The sequence below is a fragment of the Balaenoptera acutorostrata genome, chromosome 17 (genome assembly GCF_949987535.1).
Source record: "Balaenoptera acutorostrata chromosome 17, mBalAcu1.1, whole genome shotgun sequence".
Taxonomy (NCBI): domain Eukaryota; kingdom Metazoa; phylum Chordata; class Mammalia; order Artiodactyla; family Balaenopteridae; genus Balaenoptera; species Balaenoptera acutorostrata.
In genome coordinates, this window is record NC_080080.1 from 15,431,291 (window position 1) to 15,456,405 (window position 25,115).

A 25,115-nucleotide genomic window follows, 5' to 3' on the forward strand; every position below is an offset into this window, starting at 1 on the left:
TAATAACAAGCAGGAATTCTGCTGGCTTAAAAACTTCAAATTAGTTGGTATCCTCCAGAACCCTCAGATACTCTCTGCAATGCTGCTCACAGATCAAAAGAAAGAAGTGAACCTGGAATGATGCAATGAATTTGGAGAAAGCCTTCCCTTAGTCCCGTGCTGCGCCTAAATCTGGCACCTAAATCTCAGCCTGAGATGGAACTGTTCCCAAGGCTAAACACATTCTAGGGACACCAGTCTCCTTTCGCTTCCTTTATAAAATTGGCCAAACCTTTTCTTGTGCTCTTGCCTTTGTACTTGCTGTCCCCTTTGTCTGAAATGCCCTTCCCCTAGAAGATACAGTGGCTGGCGATTTGTCTGAAGGTCATCTTCTTGTGAGGCCTTCATTAAACACTCTCTTCCCTCCACATTATGTCTATTTAACACTGTAATTTCTTCTTTAGCTCTTGTTTTGCTATTTATTTGTTTACACTTAAAAGCCCCTCTCCCCCGGTAGCAAATAATGTTCTCATGGATAAGGGATATTCTTTTTCTGTTTACTGCTATGGCCCCAGCATCTTGTAGTTACTGGCCATGAGTAATGGCTTGGCAAATACTATAGTTATTAAGAGAAAGATTGCTTTGAGCACAAAGAGACTTGAACATGTTCATACTTATTTAACTATTAACCCATTCCATAAATGTAGAAATGATCATAAATTCAGACAAAGATTGATACACTAAAATGGTCCTTGTTGTTTTAAACCTAAAGATGAAAGGTTAAAAGAATTATGGTACATCCTTTTGATGGAAATATTATACAATTATGCTGATGATCATATGAAATTTTAATGACATGGGGTGTTACTCTTATTGCAGTGCTAATTGCAAAATCTATAATTGTGCCTTAGATCATGGCATCTTATTTATTTTTGTACATAAATAAATTTATTAGGGCATGCTCTAATATGTGAACATTGACACACTGAGATTCCCTGTATGTGATGCAATTACAGATGATTCCATTTTCTTTTATACATTTTCTCTAGTTATAAATTGTATATGATGAACAAATATTATTTTTATTTACTAGAAAAATCTTCAGAAAATCTATGATGCAGTCAGGAAAAGTTTTTTCTGGGTCTCAAACAAATCGAAACTCCCTTTAGTTTATTATTTATAGCAGGGGATGGAAGAAGTCATATCTTACAAAATGTTCTTTCTCTAGGTTTCTTTCTGTTCCAACATCAGTCTGACATCTTGCAACAATAATTAAAATAAGGTCATACAAACTTTGACCCAGACTACACCTTACTTTTAACCTGAGATAAACAAAATATGGGGGGATATGATTGAAAGCCAGCAATGTCTGAGTGTTGGAAATGGTCCTTTTAAAATTGCAGATTTACAAATGAGCCACACTTGTAGATGGCCACTTTGATCCCCGTCACTCAAGCACATGACCTCACTTTCCCCACCAGTTCCATCACTTGAACTCATTAAAAATCAGAACAAAGCAAAAGTAACCAGCAATGACCATAATAAACAAGCTTGTAGACAACCCACAAGTTCAAATACAGAAGAGGATAGTTACTTAGTAAAGGAGAAGTAGGCTAGGGAGATTAACTGTAGAGTAGAGGGGAGGTTGGGCAAACTTTTTCACAAACTGGCCCTCCCAGAGTGGCCAGAAAGATCTAATTCCACCTTAATCTCAGTCACAGAGACCCCACCTGGAGATGCATTTGTATAACCATCTCTTCTTGATGAGACGCCAGCATACTGAAGACCAAGGGATCATACGCCTCAAAAGAGGCTACATTCAATGCTTTAAGGGCTTTCCCCCCTGTAGGAATGAGGTTCTGAACTGTGTTGGGCTGGCTGTATATACAAGAGGTTTCGTCCACAGCTTGGAGCCTGAAAATAAGGAGGACTAATTGCTTCCCTTTAATTATTTTTCCCTTCCTACCTTTCTTCACTCTGCTGGCTGCACCTGGAATGTCTTTCCCTTCCACTGGGTCCCTCTTCTTTTGTTCATTCATTTCAGCATCACTTCTGCATATTTTGAACACCAACTATTTGCTAATCTCCCCAAGTGCTAAGCTCATTAAAGCACAGAGAATTGAATAAGATGCAGTTCTTGCCTTCACACAACTCAGTTTTGTGTTATTGGTACATTCACAAATAAGTTTAAATGCTATTGGAGTTTCAGTTTCTTCATGCTTTGTGAATGTGGAGAAGAGATCAAGCCCTCCTTCTCTTACCTTTCGAAGAACACATCCTGTTGCTTTTCCTCCTCCCTCACTGAATGCTTCTTTTTATGGGTATAATGGTCTACCATTTCCTCCTTACGTGGTATCTCCCAGGCACTTCAAACTCAACACTTCCAAAACGCACTCACTTCTCCCCACTTCTCTTTAGCTCGTGAAATGCCCCTGCCAGTCTCCTAGACACTCACATCAGAAACCTAGGACGTTTACTTATGCCTTGTTCTTGCCCTTGGTGTTTAAAACAAAGCCATCTCCATTTTTGATGGACTTGACCTGCCTTGACATAGTTCCACAGGGAATCTCCATCTCTCTGTCCACAGTGACATTGCCCTAGACCTTGTCTCACAGCTTCCTGAATGGACATCTGCCTGTGTTTATTTCACTGATAACACACTATTACTTGACTCCATTTATGTTATGTCAATGTATTTTTTTCATAGACTTAAAAAATTTTTAATTGACTTATAATTAACATAAAATATTATATTATTTTCAGGTGTACAGCATAGTGATTTGATATTTTTATACATTATGAAATGATTACTGCAATAGGACCAGTGACCATCTGTCACCATACAAAGTTGTTACAATATTATTGACTATATTCTCTATGTATACATTACACCCCTGTGACTTATTTTTCTTATAGATGGAACTTTGTACCTCTTAATCCCCTTCATCTGTTTCATCCATCCTCCTTACCCCTCTCCCCCCTGGCAACCACCAGTTTGTCCTCTGTGTCTATGAGTCTGTTCTCTTTTGTTATGTTTCTTCATTTGTTTTGTTTTTTAGATTCCACTATAAGTAATATCATAGGTATTTGTTTTTCTCTCTGACTTATTTAACTTAGCATAATACTCTCCAGGTCCATCTATTTTGCTGTAAATGGCAAGATTTCATTCTCTTTTATGGCTCAGTAATATTCCATTGTATATATGTATAACATATCTTCTTTATCCATTTGTCTATGAATGGACACCTAGATTGCTTCCATAGCTATTGTAAATAGTGCTGCAATGAACATATGGGTACATATATCTTTTCAAATTAGTGTTTTTGTTTTCTTCAGATAAATATACAGAAGTGTAATTATTGGATCGTATGGTAGTTCTATTTTTAATTTTTTGAGGAAACTCCATACTGTTTTCCATAGTGGCTGCACCAGTTTACACTCCCACCAACAGTGCACAAGGGTTCTCTTTTCTTCACATCCTTGCCAATACTTGTTTCTTGTCTTTTTGTTGATAGACATTCTGACAGGTGTGAGGTGATATCTCACTGTGGTTTTGATTTGCATTTCCCTGATGATTAGTGATGTTGATCATCTTTTCATGTGCTGTGGACCATATGTATATATTCTTTGGGAAAATGTCTATTAAGGCTCTCTGCCCATGTTTTAAATGGCCTGTTTGTCTTTTTGATATTGAGTTGTAGTTCTTTATATATTTTGGGTATCAACCCCTTGTTGAATATATCATTTGCAAATCTCTTTCCCCTTTCAGTAGGTTGCATTTTCATTTTGTTGATGGTTTCCTTCACTGTGCAAAAGCCTTTTTAGTTTAATGTAGTCCCATTTGTTTATTTTGTTGCCCTTTTTTTTGCCCTGCCTGAGGAGACATATCCAAAAAAATATTGCTAAAGACTGATGTCAAGGAGGTTATAGCTTGTTTTCTTCTAGGAGTTTTATGATTTCAGGTCTTACATTAAATCTTTAATCCATTTTGAGTTTATTTTTGTACATGGTGTAAGAAAGTAGTCCAGTTTCATTCTTCTGCAGGTAGCTGTCCAGTTTTCCCAACACCATATATTGAAGAGACTCTCTTTTCTCTAAGTATATTTCTTGCCTCCTTTGTTGTAGATTAATTGCTCATATTTTGGGACTCTCTATTCTGTGCCATTGATCTATTTATGTCTGTTTTTGTGCCAGTACCATACCATTTTGATTACGATGGCTTTGTAGTACAGTTTCAAGTCTGGGCATGTGATATCTCAGGTTTTCTTCCTTTTTCTCAAGATGTCTTAGGCTGTTTGGGGTCTTTCATAAACTTTGTTTTATTATAAAAAGAGCTATATTGTCACATTATAAAGCATATTATGCCATAAATGAGTATTCCATTATTGTATGTTGGCTTTAAATAATTCATATTATGATACCTGGAGTTTGAGACTTTGTAATATTTAATTTATAAAAACTTAAAATAAAAATAACAAGTTTTAATAAAATATCTTATCTGAAAAGTTCTCACTTTAATTCATTAGTGGATAGGTTTACTGCATTTTTAATGTTCTATAATAAAATCTCAATATGAATTATTTGTTTGTCTTTTAACTTATTGATTTGTAGTGGCTTAAACGTAAATGGTAAAATGAATATTCAAAACGCATGGGTCATAACCTGAAAGCACCTTTATTTTGCCTTACTACTCACTGGGGCAGTCCTTCCCCTGTTCATGCCTGAAGACACAAACCACCTGTAGCTTTCCTTCTTTGATCCATTGGTTATTTAGGAGTGCATTGTTTAATTTATAATGCTTGGAATTCCCAAAAATTCCTTGTCATTGATTTCTTTTTTTCTGATCAATCAATCAATTAATTAATTAATTAATTTTTGGCTGCATTGGGTCTTTGTTGCTGCATGCAGGCTTTCTCTAGTTGCGGCGAGTGGGGGCTACTCTTCGTTAAGGTGCGTGGGCTTCTCATTGTGGTGGCTTCTCTTGTTGCAGAGCGCTGGCTCTAGGCACGTGGGCTTCAGTAGTTGTGGCTCGTGGGCTCTAGAGCACAGGTTCAGTAGTTGTGGTGCACAGGCTTAGTTGCTCCACCACATGTGGGATCTTCCAGGACCAGGGCTCAAACCCAGGTCACCTGCATTGGCAGGCGGATTCTTAACCACTCTGCCACCAGGGAAGTCCCTCCCTTGTCACTGATGTCTAATTTCAGTCCACTGTGGTCAGAGAACATACTTTGGTATGATTTCAATCCTTTTAAATTTATCAAGGCTTGTTTTATGGCTTAGCATATGGTCTATCCTGGAGAATGTTCCATGTGCTCTTGAGAAGAAGAATATGTATTCTGCTGTTGTTGGGTGGAGTGGTCTATAGATCTGTTAGTTGATACCTTTACAGCTCATGCTCAGGTAAAATATTCTATTGTCACCACAATTCACAAGCATAGTCTCAGTTCAGAAACCAGACTGTTTACAGTATATCCAAATGCATGGCCTTTTATTCCCCTGTATTCAACATACTCTCTCTCTTCGTTGCAGCTCACTTTCATGACTGCTCTCACTGCAGTCTCACCTGGTTCTTCCTGAGATTTCAGGCCAATCAGCACATCCTCAGGAAAACCCTCTCTAACCTCCTACCCATCTCACCTATAAGTCAAATCCTTATCAACGATTTTCATAGCACCATGCTCTTCTCTTATATCCTTCCCAACTTTTTCTTTTTTTTTTCTGTTTTAATAATACTTTTCCATTTTTAAGTTTGATTAGTGGCTATCTCCCCCCAAGTATGTATGTTTGAAGGGGCAAGGAGCTGGATTTCCCCCTCATTATTATATTTCCTTATTGCATTTAGGAGGGTCCACCACACATAGTACATCCTCATAAAGTATTTGTAGAATGAACACATAAGTGAGTGAATGAATGAATGAATGAGGAAAGGAAAGAAGAAAGATCTGCAGTTTATGGCCAGAAAGAATTTAGTTCCAAAATATTGCCACTAGATGGCAGCAATAACCAGCAGCAAAGTAGTCGAAGCCTCTGAATTCTTGGGTTTCAGAGGGTTTGGATTTTCCTGGCTTCTCAGGGGTCGTACCCTTTCCCATGGGCCTTTTTTCATCAATCTCTATTAGACATCCCTTATTGACATGGTTAATCGGGATGTGTGAGTGTATTTGTCAACAAGTAACGGAAACCTCCAAAACAGCGGCTCTGCAGTGGGTGGAGAGGCATATATATTTTAATATAAAAGTCCAGGGCTGGTGTAGCTGTTCAGGAAAATTCTCAGTAACCCAGGCTCCTTCTCAGCCTCAGTGTGACCCTTTCATCCTTGTGGTTTCAAGACAGGCACTACACTTCTAGGCTCTGTGAGCTCACTGGGGCAGGAAGAATAGGGCAGAGCAAGAAGAAATAAGAAATGCCCACCATGTGGACTTCCGCCTACGCCTCTGGGACAGAAGGGTCTTATTGCCATCCCTCCCCCACCACCGACTGCTGGGGAGGCTGGAAAGTGGGTTGGTTTTACTTTCTGATTATGGAAATAATTGAGATGCATGAGGGAGAGTGAGCAGAAGTCAGGCATTTCTGTAGGCAGTAAGTGAAAAAGCCCCTGGAAACAACAAAGAGGTTCTGGAGAAGGATTTAGAATGAATGACAGGAAGGAGACATAAGAGCCAAGAACAGCATCTATTGAAAAAGTGTTAATAAAATGTATAGTTTACCTAAGAAAAGGCTGAACTGACTCTTGTTGCCTTCACCTTCACCCAGCAAACTCCTATGTGTTTCTGAAAATTCCGATTCAGATTGGGGGGTCACCTTTTTCAGGAAGTCCTTCCAGGCTTCTCTCTCCTTTTCCTCCCATCTGGGTTTTTTTAAGGACAATGTAAAACCAAAGATTTTAAGTTGTTTTTAATAGTGGCACTGAGGAAAATAATAATGTTTAACAAGTGCTTACCATGTGCCAAGCACTGTCAATGTTTTATATTAATTAGCCTTTCCAAGAACTCTATGAGGTGTGTACTATTATTGTTTGTGTTTTAAAGAAAGAAATATTGAGGTTGTCACACAGCTAGGAAGTGGTGGAGCCAGGATTCGCATAAAGGCCAGCTGACTCCTGAGTCTACATTTTTAACCACCTATGCTGCTTTCAAGAACAATTTGACAACACTGATTTTCACAGGGCTCCAAAATGATTCAATGCACCCCATGAGTATACAAGATGGTCCTAGTGGGTGAGGAGGGGAAATACTAAATTTTTCTTATTTTGATTTATTTTTTATATCTCATATCTTTAATTTCTATATCTGCATATATTTAGTAAAGTATATAATACATTAGTACTATAACTCTTTTCCAAAATTTATAAATAAAAATATAGATACATAGTTTAGAGCTCTCTGGATTCGAGTTGCTGGCTTAAAAGCCTGGGACCTGTGAATAGAGTGGCGCAGTCTGAATGTACATGTATTACCAGGTGTCTCCACCAGGGGGTGCATTCATGGGAAAATAGACGTGCTTAGAGATTGCATCACTCTGTGTGGCTGTAGTGAGGGCTCTGAACATACTCCCCACCTTCCTGCTGCCCACAGGATGCTTCTTACCCACCTGGCCAGTCCATTCACCTGCAGGCTTTAGGAAATCACTAAAGAAGATGACCTATCACAGCCCAGGGAGAATGCTGAAGGGCATTCCTATCCCTCATCTCTCCCTACACCCTCCTCACCTACCTACACCCTCCTCACCTTGAAACTTAGCTCAGGCATCACCCCTCCTACCTTCCCAACCATGTTCCCTCCCTCCCTCCCTCTACCACACCCTCACGTCTGGAGGAACTCATGCCTCTGCTAGGGTGCCCTTAAAAGCTCTGTTCATTTCTCACACGTAGCACATGCCACTGAGTACACAGATCTACCTGGCTCGACAGTGACCCCTTCAAGATCAGGGGTCCATGTTTTCTCTATGTCCTCACCCTCAGCACAGTGCCTTGGCAAGGAGGTGCACAGTACATAACTATTCGTTGAGAAATGACTTTTCAGAGTCAGGTCGTTCTGCTTTCAGGTGACTAGATGTATAGCCACCTCACCAGCTGAGTTAAGGCGTGTGTACACAAGGCTCACCCTCGGCATAGCAGCAGCTAGTGAGTTTCTTTCCCATCCTCAGAAGCAGATTTACTGCGACAGTAATGAAGCTAAAGCTTCAGGTCCCCTCACTTGCACAGCGGCCCTTCACCATCGTTTCACAAGGTCATGTGTTTTTGTAAAATTTGCGAAAGTAAGACGTCTTCACCACAAATGGTTAAGATCGCTGTGTCACTCCATGCCGCTTTCCCCTCTGGCCCACTTCCCTTCTTGTAGGGTGACCCTGGAGTGGCTGCAGGCATTCTGGGAACCAAATAGGTTAAGCTGAGAATACACGTAGCTTTGGGTTAGTGGGATACATTTACGCGCTTGCAGTCACTTCTGTGTGTGGTTAAGTTCTAGCTAGCCATTCAAGTTTGGGAGTAGTTTCCAGGAATATTCCTATGTTTGGCTCCTGACTCACGGGCATCTTTTTTTTTTTTTTTTTAAAGGATTTTCTTATTTATTTATTTATTTATTTTTTTTTTTTGGCTGTGTTGGGTCTTCGGTTCGTGCGAGGGCTTTCTCCAGTTGCGGCAAGCGGGGGCCACTCTTCATCGCGGTGCGGGGACCGCTCTTCATCGCGGTGCGCGGGCCTTTCTCTATCGCGGCCCCTCCCGTCGCGGGGCACAGGCTCCAGACGCGCAGGCTCAGCAATTGTGGCTCACGGGCCCAGCTGCTCCGCGGCATGTGGGATCTTCCCAGACCAGGGCTCGAACCCGTGTCCCCTGCATTAGCAGGCAGATTCTCAACCACTGCGCCACCAGGGAAGCCCCCTCACGGGCATCTTGACACAGTGCAGGCCAGCTGTCCCATGATGACGTGAATGTGTTCTCTGGTGCTGGGCACTGGAAGGATATGGGCCATGGAGGAGAAACCAGGTTTCAAAAGTAAGAGATCAGTAACTAGAGTGCAGAAAATTCTTTTAATCTTCAGACAGGTACAATTTTAAATGTAGGATTTGGTTCGTGACAATGTCTGGTTAAAATGGAATTTCTCTCCTGCTAGGAATATACTCAATAATGCAGCACATATAATCATAAATACACCATACATTAAAAAAAATTTAAGAGTAGTGTATCTAGCCCAGACAAAACTGTAATTGGAAAAGATACATGCACCCCTATTTCATAGCAGCACTATTTACAATAGCCAAGACATGGAAACAACCTAAATGTCCATCAGCAGATGACTAGATGACTGGATAAAGAAGATGTGGTACATATATATGTATGTATATATATATATATATATATACACACACACACACATACATACACACAGTGGAATACTACTCAGCCATTAAAAAGAATGAAATAATGCCATTTGCAACTACATGGATGGACCTAGAGATTATCATATGAAGCGAAGTAAGTCAGAAAGAGAAAGACAAATACCATATGATATCACTTATATGTGGAATCTAAAATACAACACAAATGAACATATCTCCAAAACAAAAACAGACTTACAGATATAAAGAACAGACTTGTGGTTGCCAAACTGGGAGTTTGGGATTAACAGATGCAAACTGCTATATATATATAGGATGGATAAACAACAAGGTCCTACTGTATAGCACAGGGAACTATATTAAATATCCTATGATGAACCATAATGGAAAAGAATACGAAAAAGAATATATATGTATAACTGAGTCACTTTGCTGTACAGCAGAAATTAAACACAACCTTGTAAATCAACTATACTTCAATAAAATTTTAAAAAGAGTATGGTACCTAGTGAAAAATCACATTCAACACAAGGTCAACTCACTAAGACACACTCTTCCAATTTAAAAACACACAGTACTCATTAAACTGCCTGCATGGGGGAGTTCCTGGCTGTCCAGTGGTTAGGACTCGGCGCTTTCACTGCTGTGGCCCAGGTTCAATCCCTGGTCGGGGAACTAGGATCCCACAAGCTGCACAGTGCAGCCAAGAAACAAACAAACAAACAAACAAAAACTGCCTGAATGGAAGAGCAAAGCACAAAAGCACAAAGCTGCAGGCTCATGTTCCAGCCTCCCTGTGTTAGTCGTTCTACATTCACCCTCCAACCTCAGGAGTATTCAACTTTATTGGTTTAGATCTCATTTTGGTAGACTAGAGCAAAAGCATAAAGAAATATCCCACAAGAAGAAACTGGCTCTAGGACAAGAACACTGCCCTTAGTCATAAGAAGGGAAGGAATAAAAGGGCAGCCTGGCTATCAGACGGTGGCAGCACGGTCGGTAGCTGCAGGCAGCAGGCAGCAGGCAAAGACACACACCCGAAGGTTAGGGTTCACCTTAGCCCTCCTTTGAGTTTCCAAAAGAATCACCTGTCACTCAACCCATTTGTCTTAAGTAAGCCTAGTAGGTAATCTCTCTGACAATGTGATTGGATCCTTTTTTTAAACCAAGTGGTTGCTGACTGAGGATTTTCCAAAATGTAACATTTCTTGTGTAAATCAAAATAAGAAAAGAAAAATCCAGCATTACACTTCCCTATGCCAACTACATCAGTGCAGCTCAAGACAGAAAATTAAATAGGACAGGGCCAAAACACACTTTTCCCATAAAAACTCCTCTCTTGGCCATGAATGGCCCCGGACACTTATCCACTACATTTAGAACAAGTAGGGGCTGCTTTATTTTCTGTAATTCAACTTAATTTCTAACCTCAGGGTTCCCTTCCTCCCAACTGATAGAAAATTAAACTCTCCCGGAGATCTTCCCACTGAGGATTAGGCCATAGTTTTGGAGACCCTCCTGACACCTGGAACTTTGACATGATTTCAAAATTATGATGATGCCAAAGTATTGGGTAACGAGGCTACAGCTGCGACTACAATTGTCTGCATCTGCCTGGCCTCCTGGGCCTCCCACCGCACTTGGGTGGGTCAGGGGGACTTTGGGGGAGCCTCCCTGTCTTGTCATTTGCCCAGACAAACCCAGGGGCCATTCTGGAATGTGGGGCCTGTTTCCCTCTTCACCCAGGACCTATAGCACCTTTCTCCTCTCTCATTTCCCCAATCCCAAATTTTTGCAGAATTTCCCTTTTTAAATGTTGCCCCCAGGCTTCCTGCTGATGGAAGAAATGTTCACATACTGAGGTAAGAGGAAGTCATTCTGGCTTCTACATTATTTAAATTGAACTTTAACATGCTAACTAGAACAGCCTGTTTTGTGGCTTATCAAACATACATCATACACCTTCTTCGACCAATAAAGAAAAGGGTGCATTGGCCAGAAGTACAGAATGTTGATTTTAAAGATAAAGATTAAATGCCTCCCTTCCTGGGATGTCAGTGCTGGTCCTCCTTCAATGATAAGCCTCCCTTCCCAGGTGCCAACGCCATAGGGACTCGCGGTGTACGTGCTGATCTGACCTTTTTGAAACCTTGAAGGAATGTACCTCTATCATGTTTGATGTTCTTTGTTCCGACAAGACATAAAACGGTGCTGAAAATCATGCTTCGTTGGAACAGTTCCTCAGGGCTATTTGAGAGGCTGGCTCCTGGGCTATTCAATTTAGCGCAAATAAAACTCTTTTCTATTCCTATTATAGACTGTATATTGGTTATTTCCATCGACACTGCCAAGATTTTTGGTTTGTATCTGGGCTTTTGGGGAAAAATGTCAGGAAGACGGACAGGCTATTTCTCCTCTCTCCTGTTACATCCCTTCTGAGATAGCGAGCAGTGAGCCTCATAAACATAAATGGAGACAAAGAAAAAAGGGATGGGGAAAAGCAAAACCAAGTAAATGAATACTTCAAAATATAGCCGAATGCATAAATTTATTCTGAGTGTTCTTGTTAGGACTTGTCCTATGAAAACCTTACATATTATTTCACATAGTCTGCATGACAGCTCTGTAAGTTGAGCTTTATACCTTCTCTGTTGAGGAAACTGAGGCCCGGAGAGACTTGGTAACTTGTGCAAGATGGCACGACTCATGTGTGGGATTGAACGCAGCCTAAGCAACCCTCATGGGGCTGCGGCCATGGATGGTGCTGTCAGGGCAGGGCTGTGGGCTCTCGCTGTGGACTCTAGGACAAGTCTGGTGTCAGGAAAGACAGAGCTGCGCCTGTGGATGTACCAGCTCTGCCAGTTAATAACTGTGTTATTCTGGACACGTCACTTAAGTGATCTGGGCCTCAGTGTCTGCATCAGCAAATTAATAATGTATAGCTAGATTCTCTGGACCCCAGTTTCCTCACAAGAAAATTAATAATGCAGAGCTGGATGGCTTCAAATGCTTTTTCTAGTCCAGGCATTCTCTGGCTCCAAACCATCTTTTAAATTCCAGTCACCACAGTGATTTCTCTCAAAGTGATCCCACAGTCCCCTGACACACACACACACACACACACCATCAGAATTATCTGGGTGAGCATGTATAAAAAGCAAATTCATACAATCAACACTGAGCAGCTACACGACACCAGATGCTGTGTGAAACGATGGGAATACAGAGGTAAACAAGACAGACATGGATTTAGGTGTTTAAGGAGGTTCTTGCGGGGATTGGTCCATTCCTGGCTCCATCACCTTCTACTCTGTTACCTGAGGCAAGTCACTTAAGCTCTCTGTGCTTCAGTTTCTTCTTCACAGGGGTGACAATAATTGCACTTCTTACAGAGCTGTTGGAGAGTTCAAGAAGATTATGGATAGGAAGCCCTCAACACAGTGCCTGGTATATAGTGAATAATTAAAATTTCTGGCTGTAATTGCTTCATCATCGTTGCCCCAGAACAATGCTGTGTCATGGGAGATGTTCAGAGATGTGTTTTCAATAAGCGCATAAATACATACATTATTCTGCATGGCAAAAAAAGAAAAAAGACAGAAAAAGAATGATATCCACGCTAGTACCTTGCTGGTGTTGCTTACTTTCTTATTCTGTTTTTTGACTCGGGAATTAGGTATACTAGAACCCACTTCACAGAGTTGTTGGGAGATTTACAGGAGAGGACAATTTACAGGAGGAAATTTACAGGAGAGGACCTGTGGCTGAGATGGCCAGAGGTGTTTAATATCAACGAGGGGAGGAGAGCGCATCTGCGGAGAGGCACTCCCGGTCTGCACCTGATCAGTTCACAGGGCACCAGGGGGAGATCCCTGGGGCAGCCCCCACCCTGCCCCCAGGGAGCTCCATCCCAGGAAATGGCACTGCCACCTGCCCAGCTTTTCAAGAACAAGCTGTAGGAGTTGTCCGTGCATCTTCCCTTTCCCAATCCTTACAATGGTCCTTCAGCAGGTTCTATTTGTTCTAGGTCCAAAACATACATATCTTGTGTCCTCAACTCTCCACCCCCATTGTCTTCAGCCTAGTTCAAGTCACCAGCACCTCTTGCCCAGATTCCTCTGGCCTTAAACTGGAGTCCCCATTTGTACCTAGAATTCATTCTCTATGCAGCAACCACGGCTCTCATTTTAAAACATAAGTCTAATCATGTCTCTCCCCCAACTTAAAACCCTCCAATGTCTTCTCATTGCTTTTAGGACAAAATCTAACTTACATGCTGCACAAAGCCCAGCATGATCTGACTGCTGCCCAGCTGCACAAAATGGTCCCAGCCTCTGCTGTCTGTCCTGTCTGTCAGCACTTATATCAGCTTTTTCTCCTGGGGATGCTCTTCCTCAGATCTGCACATGGTTCCCTCCTTCTCATCCTTGAGTCTCAGCTCAAACATTACTTCCTCATTCAGAGCAGTCTTACTTGCCCATCTTGATTAAAGTGTCTTTTCCAAGTTGCATTTCCTCAACATCATGCTAATTTCCTGAGTGCATTCTCATAACCTGTTATCTTCTTCATTTGTTTATTACTTTTATATTGTGTATTTTCATTTCTTTCCACCAAGTCAGAGAGTTTGCCTGTCCTGTTCATCACTGTATCTCCCAGTGCTTAACACAGTGATCAATACATAGTAAATATTTAATAAATGCTTCTTGAATGAATGAATACATAAATAAAGGAACCCATAAATGAATGAATGATTAAATAAATATAAATGATGTTTACTCCTGCTAACCTCTCATTGTCCTAAATCCAGCCCTGGACAGGAATCTCTTGCTCTGTTCTGCTAACTGATGTATATTGGGATAGGGTGGCCTGTTGAGAGACTCAGCCCATGAAAGGGGGCACTCAGAAGGAATCCAAGGACACAACCTGCAAACACCAGAGATTTATCTTAGAATACTTCCTAAAGGGTCTCTTGACCGGAAGAGTGCACTCCAGACAATAAGGGGCACTGGCAATGCTGGAGCATCAAAGCTCCATAAAAATAAATCCACAAGTTGCAGGGTTGGGTGATTGAGGGGCTACAGTGTCTGGTACGTGCACCCGGAGGAGAACATTCAGGTGTTTTGATGGTGCTGGTTTCCTGGGCCAGCCTGAGGAAATCAGTGGAAGAGGTGGCAAGGGGCAGCCCAGTTCAGTGTGGTTGCCCACAGAAGCACTCTACTTGGTAGCTCAGAACTTCTAATGGAAAGGCTTTCCATCTCTGCTTCTTGCATAAAGGCAGCCAGAGCCAAGGAGAGACTAAGGAACCTAGCCCAGCACCTGCAGGGCAGGGAAAGGTCTACGGGTCCCCTGGTTTACTATCAAATGAGCGTTAAACATGATTCCTCTTATTATTTAACCAACACTCTCCTTCTTTTACATGGAATGCATTAAGAAAACCTTACACCCACACATATATGGTCAACTAATTTTCAACAAAGATGTCAAGAATACACAATGGGAAAAAGATACTCTCTTCAATAAATGGTGTTGGGAAAACTGAATATCCACATGCAAACAAATAAAATTGGACCCTTACCTTAAACCATATACAAAAATAAACTCAAAATGGATTAAGACTTAAATGTAAGACCTGAAACAATAAAATTCCTAGGAGAAAACTCCTTGACATTGGTTCTTGGTAATGATTTCTTTGGATATGACATTAAAAGCATAGGTAACAAAAGCAAAATTAAACCAGTGAGATTACATCAAACTGTAACTGAGCAGGACCCTATGGGGCCTTCCTGGAACAGACTGCCCCCCTCCATGTCCTCTGCCTGCTTCTTGTCTGTACAAAAAACTTTAGCCAACGAATAAGTTTAATCAGAAAAATGAGAAAATACACAAACAAAGGAAAGCAGTCAAGCAAGACAAAATAATAATAGTTTAGCTATTAAACAAATTCAAGGACCTTTAGTTTCTCCTCAAGGACTATAGATACTATTCTGACCCATATACTTGGAGCTGTTTTGCAGATATTGAAACTCCCCAGTAGAAGAAGTTAACTGTATGCTGACCACAAGCATGTAGACCCCAAACCAGTTAAAACCAGAAGGACTAGCTAACCAGAGATTTATGGCTCAGATACGTTCCAATCACAATCGAGACATGACAGCTACTTAGAACCATGTGATGGAAACAATCGTCTATGAAAATAGAAGATTACCCCCTCCCTAGCACATAGCCCTTTCCTCTTTTCCCTATATAATCTTTGAACAAAACCTGGGGATTTGGGAGTATTAGTTTTTTGGGACATGAGTCCACCTTCTCCCTAGGATTGCCAGCTTCCTCAATAAAGCTGTCTTTCCTTTTATCCAACACTTGTCTGTCAGTGTTAGATTTATTGATTGATTTATTGGTTTATTTATTTTTGCCACGCCATACAGCTTGTGGGATCTTAGTTCCCCAACCAGGGATTGAACCCAGGCCCTCAGTGGTGAAAGCGCAGAGTCCTAACCATTGGACCACCCGGGAAGTTCCACAGTATTAGATTCTTGAGCGATGAGCAGCTGAACCTGCGTTCAGTAACAAAACTAAAAGTCTTCTGCACACCAAAGGAAACCATCAACAAAATGAAAAGGCTGTCTATGGAATGAGAGAAAGTATTTACAAACCATATATCTGATAAGGGGTTAATATCTAAAATATATAAGGAACTCTTGCAACTCAATAGCAAAACAAAACAAAACAAAAAGCCAAATATCCCAATTAAAAAATTGGTAAAGGAACTGAAGAGACATTTTACCATAGAAGACATTCAAATTGTCAATAGGTATATGAAGAGGTACTCAAGATCACAAATCATCAGAGAAATGCAAATCAAAACCACAATGAGATATCACCTCACACCTGGTAGGATGCCTATTATCAAAAAGACAAGAGACGGGCTTCCCAGGTGGCGCAGTGGTTAAGAATCCGCCTGCCAATGCGGGGGTCATGGGTTCGAGCCCTGGTCTGGGAAGATCCCACATGCCAGGGAGCAACTAAGCCTGTGTGCTACAGCTGAGCCTGTGCTCTAGAGCCCGAGAGCCACAACTAGTGAAGCCCGTGTGCCACAACTACTGAAGCCCGCGTACCTAGAGCCTGTGCTCCACAACAAGAGAAGCCACTGCAATGAGAAGCCCGCACAACCCAACGAAGACCCAATGCAGCCAAAAGTAAATTAAAAAAAAAAAAAAAAAAAAGACAAGAGACAACAAATGCTGGCAAAGGTGTGGAGAAAAGGGAAACCTCGTACACTGTTGGTGGAAATGTAAACTGGTACAACCTCTATGGAAAACAGTATGGAGTTTCCTCAAGAAATTAAAAATAGAATTACCATATGATCCAGCAATCCCACTTCTGGGTATATACTGAAAGGAAATGAAATTACTATCTGGAAGAGATATCTGCACCCCCATGTTCACTGCAGCATTATTCACAATACCCAAGATATGGAGACAACCTAACTGTCCATTGATGGATGAATGGATAAAGAAAATGTGACACACACACACACACACACACACACACACACACGCACACACTCTCTGGAATATTATTCAGCCATTAAAAAGAAAGAAATCCTGCTGTTTTGACAACATGAATGAAGCCAGAGGGCATTATGCTAAGGGGAATAAGCCAGACAGAGAAAGACAAATACTATATGATTTTACTTATTGGTGGAATCTAAACAAACAAACAAAGAAGGAGAACTCATAGAAACAGAGAATAGAATACTGGTTGTCAGGGGCTGGGAGGTGGGGGAAATGGGGAGATGTTGGTCAAGGCGTATAAACTTTCAGTTATAAGATGAATAAGTTCTGAGGACCTAATGTATGGCATGCTGACATAATTAAGAGTATTGTATACTTGAAATTAGCTAAGAGTAGATCTTATGTGATGGTGCCAAAAAAAAAAAAGGTATATGAGGTGATAGATGTTTTAATTAATTTGTTTGTGGGAATCCTTTCACAATGTAGACATATATCAAATCATCATGTTGTACACTCTAAATATATTACAATTTTATTCATCGCTATTTCATACCTCAATGAAGGTGAAAAAAAATCCTTAAACCCTCCACCCTTCTATAATAGTTTAAACAATTAATGAAACAATGGTTCAGCCAGGAACTGCTAAATGTCAACAGTTTATTTTAATGAAACCCCCAAAGGGCCTCTCTCAGATCCCTATCTACTTAACACATGCAAAGTGATACATTGTTCCTAACCCTTAACAAACAATTTATGTAAACTGATGAGCCCCAAAGGCATTCTAAACACCTAGATTTTACCCTAGTCTCTCCAGGGAGGAGGGGAACCGCCTAGGAACTCCAGCCAGTTAGGTCCCAGCAATTTACAAACACATACCTGACAGAAAACGTAGCAGTTCCTGGATTTCACCTTACTTTCTTTATGAAAAAATGGGTGTTTTCCTATTCCTTTCCCCAACACTTTTTGTTGCCTTTCACATTTCTAAGATGCTCCAACTATAATTTATATTGCTTACATGACCACATCCAAATTTTTTTTTAGTTCTCCAGGTTATACTTAATGTGTATTTGTTATACATGCCTCTCTACAACTTGTATGGCTTTATGTATCCTTTAAGGTTCCCAAGGCAAATACAATTAAGTTACAATTCATATGAACTGTTAAATATCTATCAGCAAATAATATTCTTGCCACATTCTGAAGAATGTTCTATAATAAATGTAGTGGGTGGAATAGTGTGCTGCCTCTCACTCACGTCCACTTGGGATCTCAGGATGTAACCTTATTTGGAAATAGGGTCTTAGCAGATGTAATTAGTTAAGATGAGGTCATACTGGATTAGGGTGGGTGCTAAATCCAATGACTGCTGTCCTTATAAGAAGAGAAGAGGATGCACAAAGATTCACACAGAGGAAAGAAGGCCATGTGATGATGGAGTCAGAGACTGGAGTGAAGCAGCTACAAGCCAAGAAACCCCAATGACTGCTGGAGCCCCAGAAGCTAAGAAGAGGCAAGGACAGGTCCTTCCTTGGAGCCTTCAAAGGAAGCAGGGACCTGCTGACACCTTGATTTCAGACTTCTAGCCTCCAGAACTATGAGAGAATAAATTTCTGTTGTTTTAAGCCACCAAATTTGTAGTCATTTGTTACGGGAGCCCTAGGAAACTCACGTATGTAATAGGAAACCTATACATACAATCTTCTATAAAATAGAAACTATCTTCAACATCGCTTATTCATTCGTTTGTGCATCTACTCCACTGTCATTTTTGTGTTCCAACGGGAAGGGGCCCTGACCTAGGTCTGGGGAACATGTGGATTACAGGTGAGTTTCTCGCCTCAGGGTCCTTAGAAGACCCACGTTAGGGTCAAGGGCCAGCTTCATGGGTGTGCAGCCTGTGCAACAGCACATGGCCGGGGGCTTAAAATAGCCCTGTGCTTGGTTTAACACTCTGCTCTTGCTGTCTTGAAATTCTTAATTATTTTTTATCAAGGGACCCTTCATTTTTCATTTTGCACTGAGCTCCACAAATTATGTAGCTCATGCTCACTAGAATAGATACAGAATTACTAATGTTACAAAGAGGGTAGAGAGGAGAACCCATAACCGGAGGGGATGTTTCATTAAGGCAGCCAGGTAGGATGAGTTCCTTAAACGAGGAGTTTGTTCACAAAGTTCCTGTGCCAGGAGGTCTTTAGGGCAGAGGGAACGTGTGTGATTGAGAGGACAACTAAATGGACTTGGGTCGTGCTAGCACTAAAAGTACCACTAGGGGGTGCTCAGGGAGAGGATGACAGAGAGACGAGGGTCAGATCCTGAATGGCCAGTGGGCAGTGCAGAAGGCCTTGGATTTAATGCAGAAGGTGATGGGAACCACGCAAGATATTGACCCCCATCCAGGTCAGATCCCCCAGGTTTTTTCCTCCAGGATTTCAGCTGAGCCATCCTGCGCTCAAAGATCCAGTCCTCTCAGACTTGTACATCTTTTCTCACGTGGTTACACCAGGAAAGGATCTAGAGAGAATCAATCCTCCTTTCATGTGTTTACTGCTTTTTTTCCTGAGTAGTAACAAATTACATGAATAACAATATGTGTTCAGAGTCTGTCAGGACTTGCTAGCCTGAAATAGGATGGTCCAGGAGGACTTTCTGGTGAAGATCCCTGGGCTTGGCCCCTCTGGGGTATCCAGATTGGTCATCTCTATAGCAAGGTTCATGCAACACAGGAGATTTTCAGGAACATTAGACTGTGGTAGGCTGAATAATGGGTTCCCAAAGATGTCCAAGTCCTAATCCCCAGAACTTGTGAATATGTTACCTTACACAGTAAATGGAACTTTGTGGGTATGATTAAGGATTTTGAGATGGGGAGATTTTCCTGGATTAGCTGGGTGGGCCCAGTGTGATAACAGGCGCCCTTAGAAGAGGGAGGTACGTGGCTCAAAGTGAATAGTAGGAGATGTGAAAACAGAAGCAAGAGGTTGGAACGCTGTGAGGAAGCGGCTGGAATGTAGGTGGCTTCTAGAAGCTGGAAGAGGCAAGGAAATGGATTCTCCTTTGAAGTCTTCAGCCCTATCATCATCTTGATCTTAGAGTCTGACTTCCAGAACCATAAGAGATCAAATTTGTGTCATAAGCAACTAAGTTTGTGGTACTTGTTACAGCAGCAGTAGGAAACTAATGCAGATCTTTAACAAATATTTTAACTCATGCTTTGTGAAGTTCTATCTTTGTGTATGTTTATAATGTGTGTAATACAGTGGTACAATACTATGTGCATATATAGTTTAAAAAGAAGTGAATATACATATATTGGGGTCTTTGATCTGAATGATAGATGTGTGCCCAATTAAAAATTTTTAGACCTCTGGGATAAAGTAAGGGTTATAGAAGTCTACATATAATATAAATTCATATAATTATATAAATTAATTATAATTAATATAAATTCTCGATGCAACTATACGTGTACTCAATAATCACAAAAGAAAGAGAATATTGCAGTTAAGCAGCTAGCAATATTTTCCATACATTTGGTGGTTGCCTTAACATAGCTTAAAAAAGTAAAAGTTTAAAACAAGAAAATTCTCTGTTCTAGCCTGTTCTCTTGGCTAACAGGCTGTAGAGCATGTGCCTGGACTTATAATCCTATGATGCTGTCATTGCCCACCCATATAGGTCCCCAGACAATTATTTCTATTAAAAATCAGTTTTAGGGACTTCCCTGGTGGCACAGTGGTTAAGAATCCGCCTGCCAATGCAGGGGACACGGGTTCAAGCCCTGGTCTGGGAAGATCCCACATGCCGCGGAGCAACTGAGCCCGTGAGCCACAACTACTGAGCCTGCGCTCTAGAGCCCGTGAGCCACAACTAACGAGCCTGCGTGCCACAACTACTGAAGCCCGTGCGCCTAGAGCCCGTGCTCCGCAACAAGAGAAGCCACCGAAATGAGAAGCCTGTGCACTGCAACAAAGAGTAGCCCCCACTCGCCGCAACTAGAGAAAGCCCACGCACTGCAACGAAGACCCAATGCAGCCAAATAAATAAATAAATAATAAATAAATAAATAATCAGTTTTACTACAATGAGGCATCACCTCACACCATTCAGAATGGCCATCATCAAAAAGTCTACAAATAATGAATGCTGGAGAGGGTGTGGAGAAAAGGGAACCCTTCTACACTATCTGTGGGAATGTAAATTGGTGCACCCAGTATGAGGAACAGTATGAAGTTTCCTTTAAAAACCATATAATCCAGCAATCCCACTCCTGGGCATATATCCAGAAAAGACAAAAACTCTAATTTGAAAAGATACAAGCACCCCAGTGTTCATAGCAACACTATTTAATAGCCAAGACATGGAAGCAATCTAAGTGTCCATCAATAGATGAATGGGTAAAGAAGATGTGATATATATACAATGGAATATTACTCAGCCATAAAGAAGAATGAAATAACGCCATTTAGAGCAACATGGATGGACCTGGAGATAATCATACTAAGTGAAGTAAGTCAGACAGAGAAAGACAAATATCATATGATATGGCTTATATGTGTAATCTAAAAAAAATGATACAAATGAACTTATTTACAAAACAGAAACAGACTCACAGACATAAAAGACAAACCTATGGTTACCAAAGGGGAAGGGGGTGGAGATAACTTAGGAGTTTGGGATTAACAGATATACACTACTATATATAAAATAGATAAACAAGGACGGACCTACTGTATAGCACAGGGAACTATATTCAATTTCTTGTAATAATCTATAATGGCAAAGAATCTGAAAAAGAATATATATATATATCTGAATCACTTTGCTGTACACCTGAAATTAACATAACATTGTAAATCAACTATACTTCAATAAAAAAAAATTTTTAAATCAGTTTTAATTCACCCAAGGATGTTATAGTTGTTTTGAAATATTGTTGATGCCAAACTCATTTTATCAGACATCATTAAATAGGGTCAAGCATTAGTATTTTGGGGATATATCCTAGAAAAATCTATTATATTTTCATCCAAGCACATTGCCTTGTTTGATTTTAAGGGAAATAATTATACAAATAGTCATATGTTTAGAAAATTTTCTGTAACTTTAAAAATAATTTTCAGGCTTTTAAAAAAGGTAAAGTAGATAGTTGGCCAGATCAGAAGTGAAAGATAATACTAATAGCAGGAATAAATAAATTTATAATGTTCTGAAAGGCACTGTTCTAATTACTCTACATTTATTGACTCATTTAATCCTTATAGCAACCCTGTAAAGGTAGCTGGCATATCCCCAGGGGTTTTGCCATCAACATGATATACAAACAACATGTGTATGGAGTCCCTACTACGTACACTGAGATAATGACTGTGAAATATGGCCAGATCCATATAATAGCACTTACCTCCAGTCAACTTATAGTTATCTGTGTTTATCCTAACTTCTACATCCCCATACCCCAACAAGGGTATGAGCTCTTTGAGGGAGTGACTGTGCCTTTTATAGGCATTTCTTTGTGTCCTTTAGATAAAAACTATAGGCTTGCCATTTTCCAGATCTCCTGCTGTCCTGTTCACTGCTCCTATGTACTTTCACTCCTGATTGCCTGGGCAGCTGGTTGGTGGACTTTGTGGGGCCTGTTACCCATGGCCTCTGATTGGGGGAGGGCCCTGAGGTACAAAAATGCTTACTCTATCCCCCTCACCAAGTGGTTACGGGGTGGGGGGAACAGATGAGACTGGGCTCTTGGGCTCTTGAGTCACAGAGCCCTTTGAGAATGGCCCTCTCCAGAAAAATGTACATATAATCTAGACTCTGCCTACAATTTCAGAGGAGTCACTTCTGGACTCCAGAATTTCTTCCACTTCTGCTTCTTCCAGTAGACACCCCACAGACCCCAGGTTATACATACCTGATGTGCATGAAAACAAATTACAAATGAAAAAGACTAACTTTGGCAGAGGCTGCTATGAATATTATTTCCCGGGAGCCAGATAAGTGCAAACTACAGTCTCTTAGTCCCTTTTCCTGCCATCAGAGTGATGATCATAAGTGTTCCCCATGCCTTCTGTCTCTCTCCTCTTCTCCCCCAATCCAGTCTCAGCATCCTGCTTGGGGATTTACACCGTGGCTGTGTATCAAAGGTTTGTTTTGCAGGGAAACCTGGCCTAGTGATAACCCTTAAGAATCTTGTCATATATTAAAATATATGTAATGATGTTGAAAATCAAGTAGCAGTCTGGTAGCTTTATTTATTATGGGCCCAATTGGAGTTTATGGGCTAGCTTGGAAACAATATATTATATATTTAATACGACATTTACTTATAAATATTACATAATTATAATAGTCGAGTTTATATTATATATTATTAATATATTTCTATTATCATTTCTATTTATATAGTTATTTCTAAAGAAACATACACACATATTTCTATAGAAAACTATGTTAAGAAAACAGAAACCTTTGTGAAATAACCTGTTTGCAAGTTGGGGTTTTCTTATCCTGCTTTAAAATTTTTGAAGACATGTCATTGAATTTAATACATTCTAGATGATTTGTCCAAATTATCCAAAAATGGGAGGAATGAAAAATACAAAATCCCTCCCTCAAGGAATTGATAGAAAAGTAGGAATCTGATAAATACTTATTGACTTATAATGCACAGACCTTTGAAACCTGGATAACCTGGCTGCTTAATATGTCACCCTTCCTGCTATGAATTAAGACACCAAAGGGTAATGATTTCAAAGGTGCCTAATTAACAACAAAGGACTACTTCAGAATATGGGGTTCATTAAGTACAATTTAATCATTAAGACAATGTTTCTTGTACATGCTTTCTGGAAAAATACCTAATCATTTCATTCTGTCTTAATCGCCATCTCAATTATAGATTATATTTGAACTTATGTACCAAAGGTTACTCGAAAGGAAGGGAGCAATGTTATAAATAGAAACAATAAATTATTTACCCAGAGCTATTCAGAAAATAGTAATCAAAACTGGAACTAGGCTTCTAAACACACTGTCAGTATTTAAATATTTCAAGGTCAAAGTCAGAGTAAGCAACTGGTCTTAGATATTTTTAGCAGTAGCTGCAATTAAGATTTAACAGCACTGTTCAGGTCTGGAAAATGTCATAATGTCATACACTGAGTATTGAAATTCATTAAGAAATCCCTAATCATTAGGGTTTTGGGAGACAGGCAATGGAAAGAATGTTTTGTTGGGTTCCTACTCTGAGTCTGGTGCTCTATGATCTTTACATAAATTGTCACATTTAATTCTCACAACAACCCTGGGATGTGGACTTTTTTAATTCCCATGTTATAGATGAGGAGACAGAGGGGAAATAATTTGCTCTAGGTCACAACAGCTAGTAAGTGGCAGAACTAAATTTCTTTTAAATGCAAAAAATAAACTGCAGAGAAAATTACAAAGGAAGACAGTTATAATGAATGATAGTAAAATGTTGCATTGATTTCCTTTTGCTGTTAAAAATTACGACAAACCTTATTGGCTTAAAACAACACAAATTTATTATCTTACAGGTCTGGAGGTCAGATATCTAGAACTGGTCTTGTGACACTAAAATCAAGGTATTGACAGGCCTACATACCTTCTGGAGGCTCTCGGAGAGAATCTGTTTCCTTGTCTTTTGAGCTTCTAGATGCTGCCCACATTCTTTGACTTATGACACCCAGTGAGCAATTGCATCACTCTGATTCCATGGTCACAGCTCCTTCACTCTGATTCTCCTCTCTCCCTTTTACCTTGTTAAGGACCTTTCTGACTTGATGGGGCCCACCTGGATAGCCCAGGATAATCTAATCGTGTTAAGATCCTTAATTTAATCACATTGGCAAAGTTCCTTTTGTCATGTAGGGTAACATATTCACATTCTGAGGATTAGGATATGGACATCTTTGTTATGTCCGTAACATAACATAATATAACCATTATTATGTCTACTGAAAAGTTATAAAAACAAATTTGTGATATAGTAATGTATGTGATTCTTCAAGAATGTATTAACATGGTCCATGTTGGGTCCAATAACTACTATAATGTTGAAGTAATGTTGAGTATAAATAATATTTTGAGATATCTGCAAAAATGATAATATGATATAAAACATCTATGATTACTACTGTGTGATCAATGTTAATGATACTATGGTTTGTTGCCTCTATCCATAATTGAAGATACTGCTAAATTTCAGTTAGAGGTTTCTGACAATAAAGATGTAATTTTTTCCCATTCAAGTTTAGGGACTTCTTG

The 25,115-nt window shown here is 40.2% G+C and overlaps 1 protein-coding gene across 2 annotated transcripts in view; it reads right to left on the minus strand.

Moving 5' to 3' along the window:
• Positions 1-24,487, minus strand: part of TRMT12 (tRNA methyltransferase 12 homolog) — a 48,338-nt gene extending 23,851 nt beyond the window's left edge. For both annotated transcript variants that reach the window (XM_028168183.2, XM_057532426.1), the window contains exon 1: positions 24,454-24,487. The gene's annotated coding sequence lies outside the window, so the exon portion shown is untranslated. The remainder of the gene's footprint in view (positions 1-24,453) is intronic.
• Positions 24,488-25,115: the final 628 nt, after the last annotated feature.